This window comes from Cydia fagiglandana, chromosome 16 (assembly GCF_963556715.1).
Source record: "Cydia fagiglandana chromosome 16, ilCydFagi1.1, whole genome shotgun sequence".
Taxonomy (NCBI): domain Eukaryota; kingdom Metazoa; phylum Arthropoda; class Insecta; order Lepidoptera; family Tortricidae; genus Cydia; species Cydia fagiglandana.
In genome coordinates, this window is record NC_085947.1 from 10,931,008 (window position 1) to 10,955,368 (window position 24,361).

Genomic DNA, 24,361 nt, shown 5'->3' on the forward strand with positions numbered 1-24,361 from the left:
AATTAGTATTCTCCTATCAAGTGCCAATTAAGGTCAGTCAATTTGTTATAGTTCGTACTTCCTGGAGCAAGAGAGCGTTGACCTAATTTATTCAGAAAATATTGATGGCGACTGAACGAGCATCTGTTTTATAGTATTTTGTATTTCACCACGGGTATAGTAACAGAATCACTGCCTAGCCACTGCAATGCTACGCCTTAGCCTGCTAAACACTACCACCTTAAGAGCTTTATCACACTGGCGATTTGAGGGAGAATTAAAAACGAAGCAAGCGCGCAGCGACTTTCGCTGTCAATTCTCGCACAAATCGCCAGTGTGGAAAGGGTCTGAAGAAAGTGGCGGTAGATTTGTAAGCAACGTGTCACGATTAGTGTCAAAAATGTTTATGATTATCAGTTTTTCTTGCAATTGCGTCGCACGTGATTCCAAGCGCAGTCAACGATGGACCATAAAGTAAGTGTGCTAATCTCACTAATAAAATTATGTATCTATTTGGCACTTTCATTTTCTATTATGCGTGTATAGAAAGTAATAAATATGCATACTGTGAAATTATTAACACGCACGGTACGATATTGTAGAGTAACGTGAAAAACAAAAGCTACACTTTTCTATTCGATCAAGATCATTAAGATCATCTGAGGAGCGTCTTCTCAAAAGGTCTTATTTTTGTATGGTGTTCATAGAGAAATAAGCCCTTTTCAAAACACTCTCCTCGACTTCGACGATTAGAAGATGAAATATGAAATGTTCAATTGTTCATAGCCGTGATGTCTTCCATTTTGCACACTTCAGTTAACTTTAATCGTAAGCGTCATAATAGAGCTGTGGGCTATCGTGCGGTCAGCAGCAGAAGTTGCTAAGTAGGCTATGATCTTGACGCGACTTTATTGTTAAGAGTATAAAATCGTGTGAATGTAATTTTGAAGTTTCTGAACACCTCGCGCGCTCAGCAACTTCTGCCGCTGACTGTAAAACTTCTCATTTATTACTTTATCTAATAAAATTATTAAGAAGTCGCAACCGAGGAAGTGGTAACTGTAGCCTGAAAACATTCCACCATTTCAGTAAGTTTTTTGTCTGGAAACTAACTTCCAGTTGTAGCATATGTTTTTAAAGCAGTCGTAAAATTTGCCAGATGCAAGTTTAATTATGAAAGAGCTGTATGCTGTTGCCAGAGGCAAGCTGTAGCTTAATCCAGCTACACACAGACTGATGAAGTTTTGATTGCTTCAGCATGTAATGGTAACTCTCTAAGGACATAAGTGTTTTGTTTAGGTTAATGTTTTTGACTGTGGCATTATCAGATTGTCTAATGTTATTCACTAATTGCCGATGTTTAGAACTAAACTTTGTAGTCAGCAGTAGAAGTAGCAAAAGTGAACGAAGTGTTGCCAATGATCTGCTAACGATTAGTCGAGATCTGCTTTCACCCAACAGTTTTCTGTGATCTGGAACAGACCGACGGTCCAGCTTGTTGGGGGATGCGTCGTCGCTTGGCGAGATCTTTCTACTACTACATATTACTATAATAATATATATTCAATGAGCAATGTGCCCCTCGTTAAGTCTCGGAACTATGAGTTGGTTGGTTTCGTAGAAGAAAACCAACCATGGCAAATTACTTAATTGAAGATAATGGTGGTTCAGATTCATAAAAAAAGATTAAATTTTTTGCCGCTGCTGCTAAAAGTATACTTTATTTAACTTTATACAGCAGTCATTAAGCTTTTAGTACTATTTCTTGCACCACTAAAACGTTGCTTGTTATCGCCTGAAGCTTATCTAGGAAATGGCAAATGTGGCGTCGTTTGTTTTATAGCAAATAATAAACTTAGTCGGCATGTCGTTTATGACGTCGGCGACGAAATAAAGCCGATAGAAAATTGGGAGGGCTCCCGCGGTGACAATTACGATATATTGTTGGACCAATGTATTTATTTTTCAATTATTTAGGATGAAATCCAGCTTCATTGCGACTTCAGTGATAGAATACTTATTAACTTATTAAGTAGAAGACGTAACATGTTATTAAAGCCATTTTTGTACATCAGTTACATCGCGTAGTAGCAGCAGAGAATGAAATATCGTGAATCTAGAAACCAGTCGCATATCTACAAATAATACTGTCAGGTAAAATAATCTAGGTTGCTTAAATAAGCTTAGTGTATAAGGAACATCAATGTTTAAGAAAGTCAAACTTATCTAACAAGATACAAAAACTAGAGCCCCGGGCAAGAAAGGACGATACAGACTGGAGAGAAAGTTACTCTAAGCTGTAATCCCAACTTAGCGTATGCGAAAAACATTACTTATTTAATGTTTTTCGCATACGCTAACAGCGACAGAGAGCTGTTATTTTCAGGTCAGACATCGATTTAATACAGTGAACCTTCTGTCATACTATCTACAATATCTACATACATATATCCTTTACTTTGTGTCAGCCGCCGACTGATGCGAACTATCTATTCCATCATGGCGCCTGTTCCCTTAAGGAAATATCTACATCTAAGCTAATGGGTTTAGGCCTTGTTAAGCTTTCATGTGACTGTCTGCCTTATCGGAACTGCCAAGCTTTACATTGCTAGCCTCAAGTGAATGCCACAGGCTTAGAGCAGAATCCTCAGCCAATATTGAGGACTTTAATTCTTGGTTCCTCTTCACTGAACCAAATATTTTACAAGCTTTTATTTATGTTGCAAATGTTGCAATGTTCGTTAGACTGAACCTTGCAAACAAGTTTTGAAAATAGTTTTCGATGTCAGATTGAGCTAAAATGTGGTGTAGGTAAACCTAATTTTAGTTGGTGACAGCCATGAAGTATCTTCTTCCTCGCGTTATCCCGGCATTTTGCCACGGCTCATGGGAGCCTGGGGTCCGCTTGACAACTAAACCCATGATTTGACGTAGACACTAGTTTTTACGAAAGCGACTGCCATCTGACCTTCCAACCCAGAGGGGAAACTAGGCCTTACTGGGATTAAGTCCGGTTTCCTCACGATGTTTTCCTTCACCGAAAAGCGACTGGCAAATATCAAATGATATTTCGTACATAAGTTTCGAAAAACTCATTGGTACGAGCTGGGGTTTGAACCCGCGACCTCCAGATTGCAAGTCACACGCTCTTACCGCTAGGCCACCAGCGCAGCCATGAAGTATATATTATGACATTTATGACATAAGTCTTTTTAACGCTGCTGGTTATTTAATTAGTCTAACTACCCTTTTCATGTAATGAAGAGCAATTTGACCATCAAAACGCATGTGCCGAGGCGGTCACACTATTCACAGCATTGTCATTTACAATAACCTGTGTTATTCAGATATGTTGGTACTTAGTTCGTGCTAAATAGGTGAAAAAGATTGTATGTAGGTATAGAATATTTTCATGAAACACATAAGCGTATCATTATATCTCCATCGTTAACTTAACATTCGATGCCCGTGAGCAATATGAACAAAATTCAAACAACAACAACCATTCAGGTCAAAGCTGTTTAATGTCGAGTAACAAACATTGTGCCTCAGAATCTAATGGACTGAAGTGTTGTAGAAATGTACCGTGCGATGAACTGTTATAATATGAAGAGCACTGCTAGGGAAGTTTCTCAGGCCAAAGTTTATACATTATGAATCGAACGAGACTATTGAATTTACACAATGTCTGGAGGAAATACCACAATTATTATGAAAATATCTCTTGTAATATTAGAATATTGTTTCTCCATTTTGGATTTGACGGGGCTAGAAATCCCGGTCTTTTGATAGGCTTGCGTGGGGATATAGATCCAATACGTAGAGTCCATTTGGAGAGCTTTAATGGCATGTATATAGAATTAGAACTTACTGTTTTCCTATTTTTTTTCCGCTTATAGTAAATACGCAGTGATATTTTTAAATGAGTACTTAAGTATATTTTCTAAATCAAGATATATTTCTGAAGCGTTGTTTTAATGTAGGTATCCAATTACACTATATAACACATAAGTTTAAACGAATTCGTCAAAAACACATCCAAATACTTCCTCGTCTTACTTTAACTTCTTTATGTAAGTAATATTTATTTGTAATAAATTGATATTTTTAGAATGTTCCAAATAGAAAGCAATCACATTTGTTTGTGGGTCACATATAGTAAAGCGCATGTACACATGTGCGTGAACACAACACGTATTCGGTGTTTGGTTACATTTGCCGATATATAACACTAAGCGACATGACGTATGGGATTACACGAGCCAATGTACCGACATATTATGTAGTATTCATACTAATTTGCGTATTAAATGTTGGACTTGAATTATTACAATTCGAGTTTGTCTAAGGGAAGTTGACAAGATATTATCGGCAAAGACAGTATAAGGGCTCAGACAGACGATGCGAGTACACGCATGCGAGTAACGAAACCGCAATGTAACGAAACTCAGATGCGAATTCTTGTACAGTCAAAATTAGTCTCTCGGTGCTAAAAGTCTAGACACGAATTTTCTTTTGAAAGATATTAATATATAATATCTGGGAGACCGAGCTTTGCTTGGAAAATATAAGAAAAATTTAAAATGTATACGTTTTCCTAGAGATAAGACCTAGCTAGATCGATTTTTCGCCCCCGGAAAACCCCTATATAGCAAAATTCATCGAAATCGTTACAGCCGTTTCCGAGATCCCCGAAATATATATTTACAGGGCGATAAATCGAAATGGGTCAGTATGGAGAAGTCAGAAACTATGAGAGATAGCGAAATCTGTTCTTAATAGGAACCAACCATTAAACGAACTGTATCATTTAAAACTGCCTTACTAACCTATCACGGATACATTATGTCTACTTTACGATACGGCATTGTCACGTGAATATTCCTAGCCCGGCTGTGGGCTTCCCTGAGGAAACTCACGGACAATTAAAGTTACTAAATTAAATAAAAAACTAAATCTTACCAAAAGCTCAAACAGGTGCTAAACTTATTTCCATCAGCTATTCAGGGCAATAAAGGATATTAAATGAAACGTTAGTTTTTGTGACACATCAACACATCATTTATTACTAATTTGAAACACGGCAGTTATTCTACATGTAAATCATCAAGCTAGCATAAGCACCTTATATTAATATATGTCAGGCGATAGAGCTGGGTCGTGCCAGAAATGGTTCTAAAATGATTTACAAGCAGACCTATCTAAATTTGTTAGTCCCTAAATTATCATTTGCCATCACATATGATTCTACTAAATTCTTTAACTTTAAGTTTGGAAAATTGCTTCTAGGATGGAAGGAAAGCGTACACCAACCTCATAACAAATGTTCCACCAGTTCAAGCCCGACGTGTCATCCTCCGCTGTGCCGGAGCCGATTTTGCAGCAGCAGGAATCTGACCCGACACTGCAGAGTGCCACCGAAGGACTAAGGTCTCAGTTTGAAGGTGACGTCTTCTCCACCCAGCAGAAGAGCGAAATCCTCACGGCGAACTGCTCACCAGACACACTTGAAGTTTTAGGAATATGGACAGACTTCCATACTCTGATATGTGACTGAATTCACATTTGTAATAACATAAAAACAAAACCCCGTCAGCTGAAAGAAACATTTCAAGATTAATAACTAGAAGCATGTGCTACCTAAGAGACATTATATGATCTAAGTTTCTCACCAGCTGGAAATTCCTAGAGTGGACTCATCTCACAGCTCTGATACTCCCTCCCAACCACATTGTTTTACCAGCAGACTGGAAACAAAGCGAAATGGTCAAACAGAGATTCAACAAGGAGTTACACCTGAGGACATCTATATATTATCATATTCTACTTACTGTTTGTGGCAAAATAACAACAGCATGAGCTCCCTGGCTCATGGATGCAGCGGCTACTGCATAACCAAGCCTCTGATCGATGCTACCAGAGCATGATGTATTTCGCTTCACTGTACTATGTATGAAAGATGCCCATCCAGGGCGAAAACCAACCAGGAAATGATCTCAAGCCTAACTATCCCTGGGATGACACAATCAAAATAACAGTAACTAATGAAATTCATGGAACAATTTTATGTGTAAGTATAACTTAAAGAAATAATCATATTTAATTATTTAAACCTATTTCAACCTATTTTGTATTTATAAATTGAGTTTTTGATTTAAATATTTATTAATATTATTCCATAAATTTAGGATTTAATTTGAAGTAGCAACACCATCAGCTTCAATTCGTTTCTTATTGGCTGAATGCCTGTCATTTATATTGTTGCTACATCAAAGACTTCCTTGCCATAGAACAAAACTATCCTATATTCGAGACAATCCTAAAAACGTTAAACTGAGCTAACCATACAAAGTGCCGTGTCACAGCATAATTATGTGGGGTAACTCTGTTAACGCTGATCGCGCCTTTGTCGCTCAAAGAAAATGTATCCGAACCCTTTGTGGAGTGGATAGACTGGAGCCTTGCAAACCATTATTTATTAAACATAAGTTACTATCCTTCCCCTGTCTCTATATTTACGAGATATGTGTTTTTGTAAAACTCAATATTCAACTATTCACGTTCGTAGAAGATAAGGAAACAACACGGTCACATAGACGCTGTAGGTTAGCATTACAAACTAGTAACAAATTAGTACTTAGAAGAAAAAGCGCTTTTAACATGTGCGTTACTATATTTAATAAATTACCAGCCGACTTAAAGACATTGCCAATAAACCTGTTTAAAACAAAGCTGTATAACATATTGATCGATAAATGTTTTTATAGTATTAACGAATTTTTATTGTATACATTTTGAATATATTTGACGTTAAATTTCTTAATTAAAAGACATGACTTATTCTTATTTTAATTGTAATTTCTTTTTATTTCTCTTTTAATCTGATTAGTTGATTACTATTACTTATTGACCTGTTACTAAATTAATTATCTACGATTATAAATATTTGCGAAAATTGTCATTAATCCTGTAAGTGTAGCTAATCTTAAATGACTGAGTGACTATATATCACTGACAAATTTATGTTTTCACATGTCTATATTGACTGAATGTATAATGGGAAGCAATGTATTTAAATTAAGATCTTATTTTTACCATATGTTCATTGTGAATAAACGATTTCATTCATTCATTCATTCATGGCGTCGATTTTAGATTTAATAATAACATTAAAAAAAATTAAATCTCTCATACATAACCGGGAATTGCTTTTGTTAGGGAATAGCCCATCTCAGCGATTTTGTGTTATTCCTTCATAGATCGACAGCATGTATAGTTGAATCGGATTTGCATTTGCAGGTCGTGCATATGCGTGGGTATAAAAGAACCGTAACATAATTGCAAAGTAATAACAGCTCGAAGTTGTTTCAGGGACTGTTTTATTGTCTGAATAGGAAAAATGAAAAACCGTAGGTTTGCTCAACTCACCAAATTCCTCATATAATTTTAAATTTCTTACCGAGTATACGTAAGTTACTTACTACCGCAGCTTTGTCTGTATTTTTATTTGTTTTTGCACGTTTTTTCGCTGTGGGGATATACAATCGAAATTAAGAAAAAACCCTCTACTAAATAAATTTGTCTCCACCAGCCGAGTGTTAATAATGACGGAACAAAATACAACGATTAGATTAATCATAAATTAGGTCAAATAAAAAAGCGAGGACTGAAATGTCCTTAGCAAACTCCGAGTCAAGACAGAGTAGATGTATATAAAGTACTTTATCTTCAAATAAAAGTACCTACTTACTTGGTGCGTAAAGCAAGTGACGATACACACGACCAAGGGTACTGCTAGATTGCGGTAACCAGAGAAGGGCCAATAATTTGTAGCATCCTGAATTAAAATATCGCACGTAAATGTTCAACGTTCGGGTATAGATTACTGTAATCGTCCTTTTACTTTGATTAAGGCAGTGTTGCGTTAAATTCGGCAGTTGAAGAGCAATGATGACGGTAAGTTGCGTAACACGATAATGGGAGTTCGGGACGCGGACCAATGACTTGACAAAACTCCTGAATTGGATGTTAAAAGGAAAACCTTTGCCCGCTTTGGAAAAACTGGAAAAACGTGAAGAGATCTTGGATGTTTTTTTTCAGTTTACGTTTCTGCTTTAATTTCAGATTATTTTATATAGAATCAAACCATATGTGATATGAGTATGCAGTAGAAGCAAAATTAAAAAGCTACAATACTTATTTATTTTTTATATGCTACCCATACACTCCAATTAATTAGGTAGAGTACCCTGTCACGCCGTGATTTAGCTTCATGTTGGTTGTATACTGTGTTATAAAATCACTAAAACTCACCCTAACATCATTACTTGTATGTGGTAACAGGTATACAAATTTGATATACGATGTCCATTAAACGGAGCATTGAAAATGACATTTATTCCAGCTAATTAAAAGCTTAAATAAATAAATAATAAATAATAATAAATAAATATTATAGGACATTTTTTTTTACACAAATTGACTAAGCCCCACGGTAAGCCCAAGAAGGCTTGTGTTGTGGGTACTCAGACAACGATATATATAATATATAACTACTTAAATACATAGAAAACAACCATGACTCAGGAACAAATATCTGTATCATCATACAAATATATGCCCTTACCAGGATTCGAACCCGGGACCATCGGCTTCATAGGCAGGGTCACTACCCACTAGGCCAGACTGGTCGTCAAGCTTAGTTAGGTATGTTATTGCGTACGTTCGTACATTAAGGTTCGTGGGTAAGGTACCTACGAACTAAGTAAGTATAAATAAGTCTACCACATATCTCAGCCGATAGGTAAATATGTTGCGCGGTAATTTTTTGAACTACCTAGTAGAAGGTAGCCGAGCTTTGGGACTAAATGTAGTTTATATGTTACGTCTTCACTTACTTAGCACACCCAATACAAATCAGTTACAACCCGTCCGTAACTGACCGTAATAACTTCTTCCCAACTGCCTCAGTTAAACGATACCCTAATCTACTGTAAACGTGTTTACGTAAAAGTTAATAATCTAGTTCTAGAATGACGGTGATATATTGCGAGCGTACAAGACAAAATGATGTCGATTTATCGTTCCCTATCCGCGGTATTATCTAAAAGTATGTGTTATGAAAACCTATCATATTACTCGGAATTTCTGCTGTTTATGATAACCATAAACCGGCGAAATGGAATAGTAAAATAACACTTTTATTTACATGCGGTGTTTTGACCAAGCAAGTGTAAGGGTCTATTCTCCACAATCTGAACTATTTTCCTTTCCACTTCGTCTTACAGAAAAAAGTTATTTTAAGCTCTACTTATTGTGGACTTAATACGGTACGTTTCTGTCCCGAATCTTTAACGGTAAATATAAGGAAAGTTCTTAGGGAGCTACGATCCCACAAAAAGATACAAAGATAGCCTTCTTTTACCGACGGGGATTAACAAAAGGATATGATATTCCACGCATAAGTTCCGCCAGAACCGAATCCATAGATAGATAAAGAATCGAATCCATAAAAGTTACACCACAAAACAACTCGCTTCCCGTTTCAGTAGCTTCTGAAATAATTTCAATATTTTAAGAATATTAATTATTAATATAAATAAATAAATATTATAGGACATTCTTACATGCACAGATTGACTAAGTACCACAGTAAGCTCAAGAAGGCTTGTGTTGTGGGTACTCAGACAACGACATATGTACTTAAATACATACACTCTAAAAAATGAAGACCAACTAAGAGCAGTTTTCTCTTAGTTGACGTTAAGTTAATTACAACAATAACGATCTTATATAACTCAAAGAAAGCTGATTACTTAAAACAATAAGTGTATCTGTGATTGAACTAATAAAGTAGGTATATTATTAATCCTAACAATTGTATACTTTGCATCTATTATTAACTTGTTGGCATAATTATGTAACGTAGGTTAATTCAATCCTTAACAATTTAATTAAAACAGATAAATATGTTAATAGTTATGAACATTTTAATAGTTTATTTGATTATTTTGTCTTTGTTGATTTACATAAGATTTGCTAGTTGAATCAACTAAACATATAATATTTAGAACAACGAAGATAAAACACTCAATCCCATTATGATCAAGTTATTGTATTGATTACGAAACTAATATTCCATTCTACTAAGAATTATTTGTTAAATCGATTTTCTTAATAATTAAATTAATTAATCGGTTAATCCGATCAATCAAGAGATAAGTAGGAGGATCGCCTGTAGACCCGCTCTCCGCCCCGCCTGCGCCCCTCTCGTGGCGCGTGCGACCGAGCAGTCAGTCTCTGTAGCACGCAGTTGCGTTAAGCTCATTCAATTACTTATTCCTCTGGAAAAACCTGGTGTGTACAAAGTTGATTGCAGTTGTGGTAGTTCGTACAGTGGGCATACCAAACGCACTATTGCCTGCAGAATTAAAGACCACATCGCTGCGGTCAAGAACAACGACGCTCGCAAGTCAGCTATTACTCAGTGTCACCTTGAGTCGGGTATAAGTCACTGGATCGAGCTGCATAGTCCCAAGGTCATTTCGACAGCACGCCACTATATACCAAGATTGGTAAGAGAAGCCTTAATTCCCAAATACAACAATTTTAATCGTGAAAATGGGTTTTTAAACTGTCAAATGTGTGGAATCTTGTGATTTGTTTGACTAAAAAACAACCAGTGACATCCGAATCAAACTCGCGTAGTGACACTGTGAGTGTAGTGTGCTTGGATAGACCAACAAGTGTGAACGTGATTGGACCAACGAGTGTTAACCCCTCGTATGCTTAGACACGGATCCGTGCGTGTGAATTTAAATGCAAAACGTTTACTTTCAAAATGATTAAATGAATAAATAACATCTTATTATAATATTTTTTTGTTTTATTCATTTACGCCCTTTTTATAAAACTTTACGGGCTTGATTTAGTTTAATTATGTTTTATCCCTTTCTTTGTTGTTATATTTTACCACCAGCATTATTCAGCACGGCGCGTAAAAAACTAGAGATCTGAAAGAAATGTTTTAGTAAATGCGACAAAGTAAGTCATAGTACAATTGAACAAGAATGGTATTGTACTAAACAAGCTTCATAGTTGAAATGATTAAACAATTAAAATTCAAATTGAACAATATCTTAGTTCAGGCTAATAAGATGCATAAGTCGATGTAATCATGTTCTTAGTTGAACTTATTTAGGTCAAATAGTTAATACAGTAATTCTTCATGTTAACATTGATTTACATCTTAGTTGAAATGATTAAACAATTAAGATTCAAATTGACCAATATCTTAGTTCAGGCTAATACGCCATAAGTCGGTGTAATCATGTTCTTAGTTGAACTTATTTGGGTCAAATAGTTAATACAGTAATTCTTCATGTTAACATTGATTTACATCTTAGTTAAACTAACTTGTTTGTTTTCATTATCAAGCCCTTAGTTGATCTTACTAGGATCAATTAGTTAGCATAATTATTTTTCGTGTAAATATTGAACAAGATCTTAATTGGTTCAGTTACCTAACAATAGTAATAGCAATCAGAATTACCTTGTTTGATGTGTTTAAGTTCTTGTTAGGCTCGTATGGAATCAAGATGCTTGATTACGGCCATCAAGATATTGATAGGGCCAACCAAATTTTTTTTAGAGTGTAGAAAACAACCATGACTCAGGAACAAATATCTGTGTCATCACACAAATAAATGCCCTTACTGGGATTCGAACCCAGGACCATCGGCTTCGCAGGCAGGGTCACTACCCACTAGGCCAGACCGGTCGTCAAACATATATTATTATTTAGTTGAGCAGGATAATAACACTACCTACCTAATCAAAGTGGTTCGAACTAAGCTCGACTATGAGGCCCCATGGGAATGGAACGCGGTGAAAGCATAACGCGTCTTACGGGATCTCGTAATTATTAATATGTCTCGTCGAACAGGTGAACAGAGATAGTGAGAACTATTACCTATGTATGCTGCAGCGCGAAATTAAGTACCTATAACAATCTATAGACATATACAGACACAATTCACACAATGCTATACCTATTCTGAATTCAGGGTAGAACAGGAAAGGGTAGGGAATGATAGATTAGATAAATTCAGGGTATCTAGGGAAAAAATACTAATAATTTTCAGCAAAAGTATTGCAAAAGAAACTGCCAATATTTTAGCTTCCAAACTAAAGCTTATGTTGCACAATCTAAGTTAATTAGGTATGCATGTTGGACAAAGAGAAAAAATATGTCACTTTTTTAAGGAACCGTTACAATATTAAAAATAATGGTACAATTGAGAGATTCACAGCCTTTATTTCTAACGTTGTAAATATTAAATTCAAGTATCATCTTCATTAAGTATCTAGACGACTAAAAAATAGAAATAAGTCCCTAATTACGAAGAGTTTTACGTACAACGTCTAACATTGAACAAAACTCTTGTAAGATTACTTTAACGTTTACGACTTACCTTAAAAATGATGGAAGCCTCGATCAGACTCAGCAAATAATTGACCTGAAACAAATGACGGTCTTTTAAAGTATTTTCGGCGCATTATTTTTTATTCGAAACCTCAAAGATGACATCTAAGTGGCCGCTATTTATTTAAAAATCATTTCTGTGTGAGCAGGTACCTATACCTACAGTCAACCTATTTGATTCCTATTCCACTATAGAACCATGTCTTCATGAATCAATTTGATTTTCTTCTACGACAGTGCTTATTTTGTGATTTTTGATGTACGTCATGTCATGTAGGTACCTGATAGGTAGTTAAAGCGACAAGATTCTATAGTGTATAAGTACAAGGAAATAATAAAGACTAATAGTTACTTGTAGCGTCCCACCATTATTAAAGATAATTTTGCTTCGTTTTAATATGTATACGTTCAAACACTTTGTATCCTTACATGTAAGAAAACTGTCTCAGTTAGCTAACAATGACATTATGGCAAGGTTGTAGCGACTGACATTGTTGTAGAATGTAGGTGTATGGGCGATAGTTAGCACTCCCTGAGATCCCTATCTACCTAATTGTAGCGTACAATTGCTTCGACGACTTCCCCGTGCCCCTGTGTCATTACGCTGATGTGTTGGTTTCATCGTTAATTAGTTTTTATTAACTCGGCTCACGATATATCACGATAGTTAAGTGATAAACACAATGCGTGTTCGTGCGTTCAGTTCTCTTACCCCATGGGGTTTAACTTGGGATAAGTCAAAGAATCCCGTAAAAGATTTAGAGGCAAATGTTTAAGGACGGGTAGTTTTGTTAAACTGTAAAGAAGATTTTATCATGATATTAAGCTAATTTTCTCAAAGTATGACTATATAAATTGATGTAGTTAATTGTAGTATAGTATACTCGTATTTGCAATAAAGTTATAATCAGCTACACTCTAACAGTCGCTGTGGCCGAAATCGGTCAGGAGAGCATCATCATCATCATCATCAAAGTTATACTACATTACATGAAAGTTATAATATATACACTAAGTACTTGTAGATCATAATCTAATAGATTATAAGTACGTTTTACGTGTTAAACCAATAGTGGTTTCCCATGTATGTATACTATCTTTAGCCGAAAGTACTTTGTAGGCAGATTATAAAAATGCACGTAAGTATATGCAACGGAAAACATTGTAATACTTATAAAGCACGGACGGATACAGGTTCGTATTACGAGTATATACATAGCCATAAGTACCTAGCATTCATTCTATTGTACGCAAATTGATCTCTTTCGTTTCTAGGGATAAGCAGGTATTTAAATGCAAAGCCGGGCCTAATCCCGCGCCTTATAATTTCAAAGCAATTGTATTTAGATACTTATTGAAGTGCCTACTCAAGATTTATTTTGTTGGTATTTATTGAGCCACTTTTATCTGTCGTTTAATTGATGTTAATAATTATCACATCATTGCCAAGCCTTCTAAGAGTATTACAATCAGCTATAGGAGCAGAAATTTCAACATTCGCGTTATAATTCCGTTGGTGCTAGTTGTAAAAGTTGAGAAAAATATCCCAGTTGTTACCAGTGGTAACTAGTGGGAAGAACCCTTATTTTCTCATCGGGAATCTGCGAATTGGAAATGCTAACGCTTACGATATTCCTCTAATCTGTCCCTTTTCCGTTGGCATGCTTTGTTGTCATTTCATTTGGGCAGAGTATTTCTACATTGTTATGTCGCAATAGACAACTCGTACCTACTGGTTGGGTATTGCGACATAACAACACAAAACTATATACTGACGCAAACTCGATGTTACCTACTGTATAAGGTCAAGACTTTTAGGAGAATAAGTAGGTAAATGTGATGACGATATCGATGCTTTATTTGAGTAAATAAGATTCGACGAGAAGAGTCGACTACCGGCTAAACTCTCTCCCTCCCTCGGGCCTTAAGGTTGCCTGGTAGAGAATGCCTTATGGCATTAAGTCCGCCTTTTGTACTATAAGATTTTTCTTTTGTGCAATAAAGAAACTCTTATAAGGTCCTAAATCCGACAAAACCAAGTGCAAATGAGCAAAAAATGGATCTTGAAATTGTTTATATAATATTTTTTGTGAGCTACTATAGATTGACACCAACTAACACATTAACTAGATATCCTTTAACACATTCAGTGCCAGCCCGAGCTACGCGCTACGAGCGTAGCCGATAACACGGGAAAAACCGTATGTAGCGAAAAGCGCCTACGAACAGTGAACTCCCCTAGGGAGTCGCTGGCAGCGAATGTGTTAAAATAATACAAGCATTCCTACCTTCTAATCAATCAACTCGCCATATTTACACTACAAGTTCTGTATAAATGAAGTCAACAGTCAACACACAAGATTTTAAAGGGTCACCGCGGAAGTGACACCCAAGGAGTTGCATCTATCAGGTTGCGGAAACCGCAAACCATTAAGCGGACTTTATGCTGTCTTGCAAGTTGCAATCGACCACCGATGTGGTATAACATAAAATAACCCTCAGAAGTGGGATGATAATATATCATAGTACTTTACACCAATCCACGATATTTATTAACAAGATACTCAGAATATAGGTTAACCTCCGGCATTAACATTTGACCCCATCACACCCTATTCTCGTCCATCTCTATAAAGCTTTATTAGATCGACTCTGGAAATAGAATGGCGACATTCATGGCAACTAATAAGCGTCATCTATAAAGGCCTGCGAAGTGCTATAATGCCTATTTGGAACGCCATTTGCCACAGTCAGATAAGTATTTTAAGCGCCTCTGAATGAGTCAACAAACCTAAATTTAATCACATCTGTTCTGTTCAATGTTTTATAAGTTCTTATCTTTTTGGCTTCGTTTGTTTAGATGTGAATTAAGTATAAAAAACTTTCTCTATAATTTTAGATTAAGTATTCTATATTTTTTTTAAAGAAACTAAATAATAAATAAACTAAAACACTACAAATGTTTTCGACTATATTTCGACTATTTATGATTATCAATATTATCAAATCATCTTTTTACCAAAAAATATCACAATTAAGTTTTTGAAAAATACCAAAAGTAATTGGGAGTGGAATTTATCCTCGAAATACAATAGTAAATAAATTGAAAACACCTACCATATGAGCTTACAGCCACAAGTTTTTAGCGAGGCGTGAGTTTTCCATTCAGAGGATTCAAGGTTACAATTCAAGAATTAACATAAGATTTACAGGGTACGCCTTAAAGCAGACAACAAAAGGGTTCTCGTGAAAATGCTTTTTTTCTCCACTTTCCAGTATCAAGTAGAGTTAGTAGAAGAGCCGGCCGCAAATTTTCTAACCGACTTGATACCACGATGAAATGCACAATGGTTTCCCATAAAAGTGATGCTAAGTCCGAATTCGATAGTCTGCCACGGCGGAACTTGCCGAAAGTACGAAAAAGAAGGCCACTTCCGGTGCGAAAAAAGGGGGCTGATTTAACCCATCTGATACCGAAATAATAGTTATGGCAGCAGTTAGAAATTTACATGTAGACACATAAAAGCGAAGTCTGCCAGTATTTTTTTTGCCGGAAGTGCTTGGCAGACGCTCTCAAAGGTGGCCAACGGGACCCCTAATTTAACCCATCTGATACCACCATGAAACCAATTCCAGTCGGTAGGTATGAACCCTCATGTCAGGAATATGTAAGTCTGCCAAGGCTTTTCCTGCCGAAACACCTTGGCAGACGAGATTATGTAAGCAAGGTCGGCATCGGTTACCCTACACTAACCCATCTGATACCACCATGAAACCAATTCTAGTCGGTAGGTACGAACCCCCATTTTAGGAATATATAAGTCTGCCAAGGTTTTTCCTGCCGAAACACCTTGGCAGACGAGATTATAAACAAGATGACCATCGGTTACCGTACACTAACCCATCTGATACCGCCATGAAACCAATTCCAGTCGGTAGGTATGAACCCTCATTTCAGGAATATATAAGTCTGCCAAGGCTTTTCCTGCCGTAACACCACGGCAGACGAGATTATGTAAGCAAGGTCGGCATCGGTTACCCTACACTAACCCATCTGATACCACCATGAAACCAATTCCAGTCGGTAGGTATGAACCCCCATTTTAGAAATATATAAGTCTGCCAAGGTTTTTCCTGCCGAAACACCTTGGCAGACGAGATTATAAGCAAGATGACCATCGGTTACCGTACACTAACCCATCTGATACCACCACGAAACCAATTCTAGTCGGTAGGTATGAACCCTCATTTCAGGAATTTATAAGTCTGCCAAGGCCTTTCCTGCCGAAACACCTTGACAGACGAGATTATGTAAGCAGCATCCACATACGAGGGATCCGTATTTTGGGATTATACAGATTACGGACATTATTAATAGCTGTAGGCTTATTTATTACTTTATGCTTATACATATTTGTATATTATGTGTTCCGTACTCCACATCGGATATCTTCATTGTTTCATTGAGAGAGTAACGCGATCGTTGACCAATGATGCCGCTAGCGTCTATGTAGTCGCTCCGCCCCACGCCGTGACGTAGTTCCGCTTCCACTTCCTGCGAACCGTTGCTCGCTTCCCGCTACTCGCCACCGCCATGTCATTGTTTCGTCGACCGTCTTGACCGATGGTCCGCAAATATTTTTTGCGTATATTTTTGCAGCATGGTGCTTTAACATTTCCGATCCAAAGCTCGGTCGATTAAATAGTGAGATATGGCAGAGATCGCCACTATTAGTCTTTTGGCGGTCTCGCGATCGAAGTCATCGAACGGTGCTTTTCGATTCTACCCACTTTTTTCTTGCTAAATTAATTTTCACATTCCATGCTGCTAAAATCGTTACCGTTAACTCGCATTTTCGAGATCGAAGTAGGAAGTGCGTCAGTGGTTTTTGTTAACAAGTGGTAACAAGTCGCTCCGCATCGGAGAGGGAACGCGCGGTCATCGTGCCTGCGGCGGCGGGGGCGGCGCGGCGGCGGCGGCCTGCGCGCGCCGCTGCCGGGTGCTGCGCTTCGCTGATAAGGAGGTTTGGATTGTCTCGAACCATCCGGTGAGCCAGTTTAAGATATTCTAATTTTATTGGCGTTCAGAAGTTACTTCGTCACTAAAGGAGGGTTCTCAGGCAGTAGCCTGGGAGTACCTCGTGTTGTTAGTTGCGGCGCGACCGGGGCGCCCCGTTCCCCGGCGCGGGGGCGCGGGCCCGGCGCCCGCCCCCGCCCGCGCGCGCCGCGTCTTCTGCTGTCGTCCAAGATGACTCCGAGACACCGCGACGCTGCGGGCCACAGTGGTCGCCTCCAGTCCGCGGGACTCCGAGAGACGTCACACGCCCGCTCCTGTTGCTGCAGTCGCGGTGCGGACGCCTCCAGTCCGCGGGACTCCGAGAGACGTCACACGCCCGCTCCTGTTGCTGCAGTCGCGGTGCGGACGCCTCCAGTCCGCGGGACTCCGAGAGACGTCACACGCCCGCTCCTGTTGCTGCAGTCGCGGTGCGGACGCCTCCAGTCCGCGGGACTCCGAGAGACGTCACACGCCCGCTCCTGTTGCTGCAGTCGCGGTGCGGACGCCTCCAGTCCGCGGGACTCCGAGAGACGTCACACGCCCGCTCCTGTTGCTGCAGTCGCGGTGCGGACGCCTCCAGTCCGCGGGACTCCGAGAGACGTCACACGCCCGCTCCTGTTGCTGCAGTCGCGGTGCGGACGCCTCCAGTCCGCGGGACTCCGAGAGACGTCACACGCCCGCTCCTGTTGCTGCAGTCACGGTGCGGACGCCTCCAGTCCGCGGGGCTCCGCGAGACGTTACACGCCCGCTCCTATTGCTGCAGTTGCGGTGCGGACGCTTCCAGTCCAGCGGGACTCCGAGAGATCCGCGTGGCTCTGCGAGACGTCACACGCCCGTTCCTGCAGCTGCGGGCGCATCGCGGGTGGATCGCGCCAAGGTGAAGGCGGACCGCTTCTGCGTCCCGACTGCTCGAGCGGAAGGAAGGTAAGTTACGTGTAAGCAGTGGAAATGCTACGAGTACAGCGACGATCGCCGCGTTGGTTGCCGCCCGTCATGACGTCGCTGGTGACCTACGCGCCGGTGGTGGCCACCACGATGGCACCGCCGAGGGCAACAGCGTCGCCGTGATGATGCGTGCAGCTACGAGCCTAGCCATCGGCGCCTCCCGTGCCGGTAACGTCCGTCACGCGCACCGGCGCCTGTCGAGCTGGCCGCCACGACGGCGCCTCTCGCACCTGAGCCTGGCGACGGTGGCCGCCATGATGGCGCCGCCCGCTCGATGACGCCGCCTGCCCCCCGAGCTGGCCGCCACGATGGCGCCTCTCGCATTACGCATCGACGCGGCGGCGGCGGCTGCCACAATGGCGCTGCCCGCCACGATGATGCCGCCCGCCACGATGGCACCACCACCTGCGCACTGGCGCCTCTCGAGCTAGCCGCCACGATGGCGCCTCTCGCCTCACAGCAGTGCCTCCCAGACCAGCCAGCCAGACGGCGACCGCCTCATGCACCGGTGCCTCCCGAGATGGCCGCCACGATGGCGCCTCTCGCCTCACGCACCGGCGCCTCCCGAGCCGGTGGCGGCGGCCGCCACGATGGAGCCGCCCGCCTCACGCGACAACGCCTCTAGAGCGGGCCGCCACTATGGGTCCTCGCCTCACGCACCAGCGCTTCCCGAACCAGTGGCGGCCGCCATGAGCCGCCCGGCCTCAGGCACCGGTGCCCCCCCCCCCGAGCCGGCCGCCACGATGGCGCCCCTAGCTTCACGCACCGGCGCCTCCCGAGCGGCGGCGGTTGCCACAATCACGCCGATGCTGTCCACCGATGCTGCAACTACGACGATGTCGTCCCTTGCTCGCTGGGCGCCACAGTATCAGTTCTGTCCTGTCCACATGGTTCCATTGAGGTACGCAGGCGCCTATAGCTATGGTGCAGGTATAGGTATGGTATGGTACAGCACGAACAGACCGCTAAGCTCTTGGTTTCGGTTAAAGAATCCTCCGGCGACGGCAGACAAGGTCGTAAAGAGCCCCGTCCTAGCGCGGCTCGACTGCCCGGAGTTGAAAGCGGTAAGATATGTCGATACTCAGAGGAAAATACGTCGTGTTCCCGGACTTCATAAAGGTGCTGATCGACTTCGCTGTGTCGCTTCGAAGTTCCTACGACTTCTCGAGGCCATGGAGTGGTCCAACCGGAGAACAGCTAGCGACAAGGCCCTGTGCGACCGCTCGAAACCGAGGTGAAAGGCATCGAAAAGGTCTTCAGACTTCACATAATCTCTGCTTGCTCGCGCTCTCCAGCTTAAGTTCCGTCTTACAAAGACGAACTCGTGCGAAAAGCCATAATAAACAAAATGGGACAAATAAACCCGCTGCGCCTGAACAAGCTTGAGTTTCCGGTGTTAAGAGAAAGGGGCCAGGAGGACTCCAGCAGTTTCCGTCTGTCTGTATTCGACTTTATCGAAACAGTTTTGTTACGCAAAGCGCCAAAATCGATTTTAGACTTGATTTCATCAGTTCGATTTCCTTAAAAGCATGCTACTAACTCGATGCCCTATACTAACTCGATATAGGGTGTCTCTTCGGATAAAGCGAATTAGACCATCACGCTCCTAGACATCACGTGGGACACGCGGCACAACACACCGATTGAAAGTTTTCTTTTTCGCGACATACAGGCCTGCCTTGCTGCAGAGTTTCTCGCAGAAATGAAACTCAATGCCTTCTGTTCAGTCTCAAATTCGCAAACTTTAGTTCATGGAGGAAGGTGAAGCCTTCGCAGTCCCCAGCAACACGGAGCTGCCGAAAGCCTCGCACCACTTTCTTCCTCATCTTATGCAAGCAGTCCGTTACAATCTCCAATATTGGTAGACAATGTACGAGGTAAGGCCCTTTCAGCGAAGAGTAACCGTTAACGGGCCGCATCTGCAGCGCTGACGACAGAAGTGTAAACATACAACCGCACCGGTACAGTATACATAAAACGACGGCGACACTACATCCCTTCCGTTACTACGGCTGTCGCAAAAACTGCTGATGCCAGCAGATCGTCTACAGGTCGCGCTGGTTGCTTGCTACTTGCCAGGTCGGTACAACCCCCGAGGGCGACGGTTTATCAAGAAGTCACTGCGCGCCCGAGTGGCAGTTGCGCCCAGCAGCCGCCGAGACTGTCTTCACCTGACAGGCGCCTTGTGGGCCGGCCTCCGCTTTCGAGAGCCCTCGCACTGTGCCACGGTATTTCTTAACAGACTCATTGAACTGCTACCACGACCTTTGACAGCTGCCTGTGAGACTTGGCATGGATGTCTCCACCTCCCAGCCTAGTCTGTGTACTGCGACGGCGTGATAAGGAGTCTTAAAGCAGCTGTGGTAAGCTTGCAATTTACTGGCGGTCCTAGTGAACACAACGTCAGACCGCCCTCCCTTACGAGTCAACGACCTTAAGAATGAGGCGTAGCTCCTGTCAGATAGGACGCTCCAACACCGAGCTGGCGGGATCAGGAGTGACGTCCGCTACTGGCGTGACTGGCGCATGCATATAACATGCCAAGGTCTAACGCTACGTAGCGAACGAAACGCAACTGTCACTGTCTCACTAATATGGAAGAACCGGATATTCCCGATTCCGGTACTGTGTTTGTATAGAAAACAGTAACGGGAGCCCCTAGATCGTCCCCTTGTCTAGGCTGCATGTACGGCCACAATGTAGAATCGGTCTTTATGGTGCATCAAAAATAAGATCAACTGCCAGGTACCTCTATCCAGTGAAGTAGCGACCTATCTCAGACGTCTATTTCTATTATCCATGTTAGCTTTCAGAACGATACTCGTTCATAAGCCTCTCACAAGTGCTGTGTATGAACCACTATCGGACACTATGCCTTCTTCCAACGCCATTAATAGCGAGACCAGCGCCTCCCAAAGCACCAGCTTGGGACGCGAGACATCTACTTGCCCTAATTTAAATAGCCCTACAACGTTAGGTACGTTAGAAGAAGTACGATAGAATAGCTGCCGCACTTTTGCTGTTAGCATCAGGCCGCAGGGTCAATGACCTTACTCTACTACACTGTAGCCCGGGCAATTACATAGATAACTTTAACGCTATTATTTTGTGTCCGAAATTCGGCTCTAAACCAGATAACGTGTCTTACCGACTGGACTCTTAGAAGCTCCGGAATAAAGTATAGACCCAGTATAAGTAGGTAGTCTGGGTACGTCACCTTGCGGGAATTACACAAAATGTTAGGGGACACTTCGCTTATTTCTTTCAGCCACAGTCTCATCCAAGCCGGCCTCGCCTACGATTGCTTTTGATCCACGATGTTCTTAATAACTAAATTGGCTGGAAAGCTATTCACTTAGCGATATTTTCGCTTATGTTAATAGGGAACATGACTCGCCGAGATTCTGCGGTTCGGATGCGATTTCGAATGAGAATTCTCTTAAACCAGTTTAACGTCAGATTCGAACCTGAGATTACAATTTCAACTCTCAATTTCCTGTAATTCACATTATAACGAGTCACTGTGATTTCATGGGTTGCAATATGGTGTATACATATTTATTCTTTCTCTGAGTTCTATGACAGTAGGTGTAGCCCTATCGCTTGCGCGCCCGCTAACTCGCCACCAGGAGATAATAAACAGGTCTCAATGAAGATATCCGATGTGGAGTACGGAACACATAATATAAAAATTTTACCTTCCAATAAAATTATTATTATGTTTCCTATCCACATCGGATATCTGAGTAATGCCTTCCTGGCAGGCTACTAGGCTACTTTTATGCCGACGGTACTTCTCCTCAACAATGACATGGCGGTGGCGAGTAGCGGGAAGCGAGCAACGGTTCGCAGGAAGTGGAAGCGGAACTACGTCACGGCGTGGGGCGGAGCGACTACATAGACGCTAGCGGCATCATTGGTCAACGATCGCGTTACTCTCTCAATGAAACAATGAAGATATCCGATGTGGATAGGAAACATAATAATAATTTTATTGGAAGGTAAAATTTTTATATTATTATGTTATTAATAAAATATATTTATAATTTATTAAACCTAAACTTAATACATTGGGAATTCATTACCTGCTTACGGCAGTAGTAGGGATAAGTGGGCGAGTTCTGGCTCACTGAGCCAGGCCAACAGTCCCTCCCCCTTTTTTCCCTTGTTGAGGCCCTGCAACCTTGCCTTGAACTCAAACTAATGTCATTGTAGCTTGAATCTAACCTAATTTATTTTTATTGCTTTTAGAATATTTCAATTATCTACTTTTGCAAAGTTAAATGTTGAAATCTCTATTTCGAAAAATGGAATTTGAATGTGACTTTAACACGTTCACTGCGTTACGGAGGCTTTAAGCCCCGTACGATGTCATCATTCAGTGCGAAGTTAAATTTATTTTAGAAGTTAAAAGGGGAGGGGAGGTTGCACACATTTTACCACTTTGGAAGTGTCTCTCGCGCAAACTATTCAGTTTAGAAATAAATGATATTAGAAACCTCAATATCATAAGCGATAAGACCGCCTGTTGTTACCTCTATTGTCTTTGTTTATGTTATTGTCCATTTATTGTAAACTAAGTGTATGTGAGGCGTGCAATGAAGAGTATTGTATTGTATTGTATCATTTTTGAAGACCTATCCATAGATACCCCACACGTATGGGTTTAATGAAAAAGACATTTTAAGTTTCAGTTCTAAGTATGGGGGACCCCCAAAATTTATTGTTTTTTTTTTCTATTTTTGTGTTGAAATCTTAATGCGGTTCACAGAATACATCTACTTACCAAGTTTCAACAGTTCTTATAGTTTCGGAAAAAAGTGGCTGTGACATACGGACGGACAGACAGACAGACATGACGAATCTATAAGGGTTCCGTTTTTTGCCATTTGGCTACGGAACCCTAAAAAGGAGGTATTAATTCGGTTTTTTAATGTTTGATATCTCCGTCATTTCGGGATCGATTTTGAAAATTATTTTTATCTACACACATATCATAAACTCTCTATGATGCCTTCAAAATCCGTAAATAATAGCCCCCATTACGATAAACTGTTTTGTTACAGCAAATTTCTTATCTGTGAAAATGTGGTAATAGCTTCATTACTATATCAAAATCGATTTGGTAATGCATTCAAATTTCGAACATCTCTGAAAAAAAAGCAATTTGATTTGACCCCTATTCTAATATCAGTCGAGATGACGTTTTATTCGAAATCATTGACAGATCTCGCATGTAAGTTGGTTTCCGACGATATGGTAATCGACCCCGACTCTAGTTTGTCTCTGAATTAAAAAGAAAACTACAGATGCGTGACGTGCGTGAAAAAAGTTTTCATTTGCCGCCATTCGACGTACAGTTTATCTTTTAATTAGTTTTTAAGTAAAAAATAATTTGTTTTGTTGTTTTTAAAAGTAACTATAACAAAAGTTTCGTGTAAAATGTGCGATAAAGATATTTCGGAGACGCCACCTCATATCCGCGAGTTCCGCCAGAGAGGAAAGTGCCCTAATGTCGGCTGTAATATGAGGTTAGTGAATATATCATAGAAAGTATATAATATGTGTGTAGATAAAGCAGTGTATGTAACTGTACATAATTAGGCATCAAAACACTCGTGTGATACTATTATGAAACTCATTTCATTCGTTTCATAAGCCCACACTCGTATTTTAATGCCTTTCATTATGTAGCAGTCACATAAACTACTATTTTAGTTGAGTTGTAACTTGTAAGTATATACATACAGATTGGTTCCGTCTTTGTCAAAACCCAGTTCTGATGGTGAGATTTATGAGGAATCGAGGGCACTCTTCAAATCTTGTAAGGGTGGTTCACGTTTGTATGGGAAAAATTCAAACTCTAGCTAGAAGAAGCGGCACCCCCTCATTTTGTT

The 24,361-nt window shown here is 40.7% G+C and overlaps 1 protein-coding gene across 1 annotated transcript in view; it reads right to left on the reverse strand.

Moving 5' to 3' along the window:
* The window catches only part of LOC134671973 (dystroglycan 1), a 159,281-nt gene that overhangs the window by 103,059 nt on the left and 31,861 nt on the right, over positions 1-24,361 (reverse strand). Inside the window, exon 2 of the mRNA XM_063529858.1 lies at positions 12,453-12,497. The gene's annotated coding sequence lies outside the window, so the exon portion shown is untranslated. The remainder of the gene's footprint in view (positions 1-12,452; positions 12,498-24,361) is intronic.